Source organism: Rhopalosiphum padi, unplaced genomic scaffold, assembly GCF_020882245.1.
Source record: "Rhopalosiphum padi isolate XX-2018 unplaced genomic scaffold, ASM2088224v1 scaffold1, whole genome shotgun sequence".
Taxonomy (NCBI): Eukaryota; Metazoa; Arthropoda; class Insecta; order Hemiptera; family Aphididae; genus Rhopalosiphum; species Rhopalosiphum padi.
The window spans coordinates 9160578-9165745 of record NW_026869996.1 but is presented as its reverse complement, the minus strand read 5'-3'; the positions used below and the strand labels follow the sequence as shown (position 1 = coordinate 9165745).

Here is a 5168-nt window from a genome sequence, read left to right as displayed (position 1 = left end):
AACAATGGTTAGGCCTCTCCAAAAATTACCCTGTAGTTGGGGTACCTTTAACCCCCCCCCCCCAAATATATTTTTGAAAAACCTTAGTGGTCGTTCTACGTGTCTGAAACTCAATATTCTGGTATTTTTGAGGATTCTGATTAAAAGTGATATCTTTTGTCGAGACCGTAAAAGCCGTTTTTACCCCACTTTGGGGCTTTGGAATTCCGAAATTTGAGTTTTTTAGTCGAGTGTTACTCGGCCGGGTTTCGATGTAGGGGCATAGTTTCTTCACCAAAAGTTTTGTTTTAAGTTATTTTACATAAAATCTTTCGGTGGTCGGAGGGTCCTATGCCCCCCCTCATGAATATTTTGAAAAATGTTTATTTTTTGTTCCACGTTTCTGAAATTCGCAGGTTCGATTTTTTGTAGATCGGTGATCAAAATCGGCGTCTTGTGTCGAAACTGTAGGAGCCTTTTTTACCCCTCTTTTTGGCGTAGGAAATTAGGATTTTGCAGTTTTTGGACTTTGTTGCCACGAAACACTTAGACTTTGGGTGGTTAGAGCAATTTTTTTCTACGCATCGTTAAAAAATTTTTGTCAAAAATCGAACGGTACCAAAACCAAAGAAATCGGACGTTTTGTTGGAAAGTTATGATTTTCTTTTTCTTTTTTGGTACTTAGATTTTACGTATTTTCTGAATTTTTTGAAATTGAGTTTTTGTTCAATCTTTTTGAAATTTGAGTGCTGACTTATAAATGCCATGACGAGTTATAAAGGTTCTATGGTCAAAATGCCTAGGATCATTATTTACCCCGTAATCGGGGTGCGAAAATAGTTGAAAATCGAATCACTTGTTTTTTTGTATACACATACGTTTCTTTGTGGTATATCGATTTAACGAATTATATTTTTGAACTTTTTTTGAACTTTTTACTCGTTTTAGGTTTGTTCGCGTTTCAACGTTTGGCAATTACACCATCAGCATAAAAAATAATTTATTTTGAAGTAATTTTTCATCAAATCACATCGATAATACATTTATTTAATGTTTATACCCCTTGTTTATATAAGCAATTTCGTTGTATATATGAGATACGACCATCATTTTTAAAATGTACGACGCAGTCAGTCGATCACTCGATCGTAAGCCATACAATTTTTAATAAGTCATTTTACTCTAACACTATATTTTATGATCCTTCATTAAGTAAAACTTAATTAACTATTCAGTATTCGACTCGCAATCAATAAATTAAATTCGTCAACCAAAATTGTGTTGATATTTGATTTTCATTCCTTAAGAAGAACCGACTAGGTACCAAACAATAAATTAAACAACCGTACAAGATCTGACTGGAACGGGATATAACAGTGTTATATATCAACTAGGTACCTAAGTATCAATAATTGTTCATATAACTGATGAACTTTGAATTTCAATCATCAAAATTAACGATATATACTCCTAAAAAAATGCTTATAATTAAATGTATATTGTTGTGAATGTATAATAATAATATGACAAGTCTCAAAATGTATTAACGCTGAACAATAGGTATAGTAAATTACAAAATGACAAGTGTAATATTATGTTTTCTATTCAAAAATTTGTCATTGTTCGTTTGTAGATGAGGTTAATCCCACATAGAAGAATGATAAATGGTGAAATCTAAAGTTTATCGATAGAGAATTTTATGCAGATTCCATTTAAATGGTCAGTGTAATGAATTTTTCAGTAGTTAAATAGATAACTTTCAAAAAGCATAAAAAAGCTAAAAAACAATACAAAATTAGCTTTATCAATATTATCATAGATTATACATTAAGATAATGAATTATTAATTAGTATAACCATGGTTTTAGTTTTATAAGGTTACCACTTCGAATGTCTGATAAACAATTGCGGTTATGTTCAATTTTTACGTAAATAATAATTATACGTTAATTTGATAATTTGTATTTTTTTAATTTTACTTTTTAGTATTTACGTTCTAAGTAATTAGTTTTTGTATAATTAAATAATATGTTCTTTACCCTGTACAGTATACAAATTACAGATTAAAACAGTTCTCTTTAGATGTGGTCTTCATCAGTCATTCTTATAGTCATTGGAAACAACCGGTTTGCATAATATGTAGATTTAATTAACAGTATAACAGTATAATTATTTTTACTTTTTAGGTACAATGTATCGATAAATAATTGAAACCATTGCAAAAAACAAGTTAAATTCATGCTATCTACAACATTCATATTCAAATCTTCATAACTTAAATCATGTAAGTTCTGTATAGTGTTCCTAATGTTCCTATAATGTAGTACTCATTTAAGGTTTATTACCTATTAGCATATCTGAAACAACTTAAGAGATACACTGACAAGATAATTATTTATCTTATAAAGTTGTAGTCAGGTGTTGGTTGATACCTGTGATTTTGTAATTGTTGGCTGATCAATTTTATAGTAGTAGTAAATGGTGATAGAATTACTATTTTATAATATTAAAAAGGTTGTATATATCTATATTGTTATTTTTTTACTTTTCTATATCAAGTATAGATAATAATAAATAATATAAGTATATATACTTTAGGTACACAACTATAACACAAAGATGTTTGCTATAATAATATTGATTAAAGATTGGTTTCTATTTTACATTAAATTTCATTATAATATTGAGCTATTGAAACAATTTTCAAAATTATTTAGTTAATATAATTTTTTTTTTCCTAATTATAGTTAGCAAGATACAGTAACTGAAGTATACATGTATCCAGGCCAATAAGGAGATTATTCTGTTTGGAAAAACATCTGAAAAAACTGTTCCTACTAACATAATTGTTTATCCGGTAAGGTAGAAGAGTTCATATTATCTGAATTACTATAGTGTGTCACTTTACTATTATAAAAGTTATTTTATGAATACTATCTATATTTTATTAGTCTGTATATTACAGCCATAGCAACACAGGGGATCAATGCAATTTGATACTGCTATTAATTATGTTCATAATTATTTAAGTTTTAATTTAACCCAAAACAATATTTTTAGATATTTATAGGCATTGTTACACATACAAAATAAGAGATTTAAATAATACATTCAATTTTATAATATTCTACTCTTTCTTATAGAGGAAAGAAATAATATAAATTTTTATGTTTAATCAATATATATAATACATTGTCAAAATGCATTTAATGTATACTTAAAATCAGTATTGTATTAATTGCTATCTGGTTAACTGTCTGCTATTTTAGTGTTCCTGTTTACTTATTTTTCATTTTTATCACAATAGTTTAAACATTTTAAATAACCAGATATTCTATAATATTGTTATCATAATTAACAAATAAAAATACTACATTGGTGATGGTTATTTTACATTTATAATCAAAAAATGTATGCTTATGGTTTTATTTATATGATTTTGTTTTATTGTTATAGTCTGCAAAGAAGAGATTCCAGATAAATTAGTATAATAGTGACTAACATGGACTACTCAAAAAAGATGTGTTGTTCGCATACAAACTAATCGCTATCCAGCAAGCTGTCAATATTACTCTATTGATAAATATCTGATAATTGATTATCAAACAAAGTTTGTCGGTTTAAATGAAATAAAAGAAAACTTGATACAAATATTATTGTGACAATTATTATTATTTTTTTTTACTTTAACTCCTTATAAGGTGTAAAAGGCTTTTATTTATTGACTTTTTAATGTGTCAACAAACTAATTAATTTTATTATTATTATTTTTACACTATTTAAATCAAATTTCATCTATAAAAACAAAAAAATTAAAATAATGACTTCTTGTATTATGGATATTTACATTCTTTTAACAAACTGTTTTGTATTCAAACCTTACAAACTTTACAAATTTACAACTTATACTTTTTAATATATAAATTAAAATTAAGTCATTAAATTTAATTTCTTATTTAATGACAAACAAAAGCAAAATATAACATATATATTTATATTTGGGCAATATAATGTTTAATAGATATATAAAATAACAGTTTTATAATTTATCCATAACTTATAACTGATGTGTATATTAACTTATACATTAAATATTTATAGATTTTAATCAAGTAAATGCTATTTCTAAGATTTATTTATGCTTTATAAATTATGTTGAGTTTACTACTGATATTAATATGTATGTATGTTTTTGAAACTGCATTAAAAAACGATAAAAAAAAAATCACAAATAATTGTTAATGAATATTAAATTAATTGCATTGCATCAAATCCAACATATTATAAAAGAGTACAAACACGTACATTTTTTGTCATATAAGACATAATCAAAATTGTTATGAATTTTGTGTTACACACTATACAGATTCACCAGTATAAGATCACAACATACTATTTTTGGTCATTTGGGTTTAAGTGTGTGTGGGTCATGGGTCAACTTTATAGTATCTCTTATGAATAAAAAGGTTGACTGAGTAATATTATAAAATATATATTTTTTGTTACATTTGTTACACAGTGTAACTTAGAGCTTTTTCATTTTTCTAAATTTTCAATTTTCATTCGCTTTTCCTAGGTCACCTGGTGGTCCAACGACAATTTATCACAGAAGTTAAAATGTTCTACATGTAATTCCAAACCAGAATCAGTTTTTCTTTTTTCCAAAAACTCGTTATTTCAAATTTTTGGTTTTCAAAAATCGTTCGACCTAAGTACGACGTTTAAAAATCCTTAATAACGGTTTTTCGAAAAATCAAAAGCATACAACTTATGAAGCTGGTTATGGGGATCAATTTTATGTCTCACGACTTTCGTCCTATCTCTCTCGGTTTTCCCGTAAAACACTTCGTAAACGAGAATTTTCATTTTTCGAAATTTTCAATTTTCATTCGCTTTTCCTAGGTCACCTGGTGGTCCAACGACAATTTATCACAGAAGTTAAAATGTTCTACATGTAATTCCAAACCAGAATCAGTTTTTCTTTTTTCCAAAAACTCGTTATTTCAAATTTTGGGTTTTCAAAAAACGTTCGACCTAAGTACGACGTTTAAAAATCCTTAATAACGGTTTTTCGAAAAATCAAAAGCATACAACTTATGAAGCTGGTTATGGGGATCAATTTTATGTCTCACGACTTTCGTCCTATCTCTCTCGGTTTTCCCGTAAAACACTTCGTAAACGAGAATTTT

The 5168-nt window shown here is 27.0% G+C and overlaps 1 long non-coding RNA gene across 1 annotated transcript; it reads left to right on the top strand.

Annotated features, from left to right (window-relative positions):
• Positions 1-1908: 1908 nt before the first annotated feature.
• LOC132931241 (uncharacterized) lies at positions 1909-3635 on the top strand. Its single transcript, XR_009662380.1, has 4 exons — positions 1909-2105; positions 2166-2263; positions 2727-2836; positions 3436-3635. It is a non-coding gene; the product is annotated as an uncharacterized LOC132931241 (long non-coding RNA).
• Positions 3636-5168: the final 1533 nt, after the last annotated feature.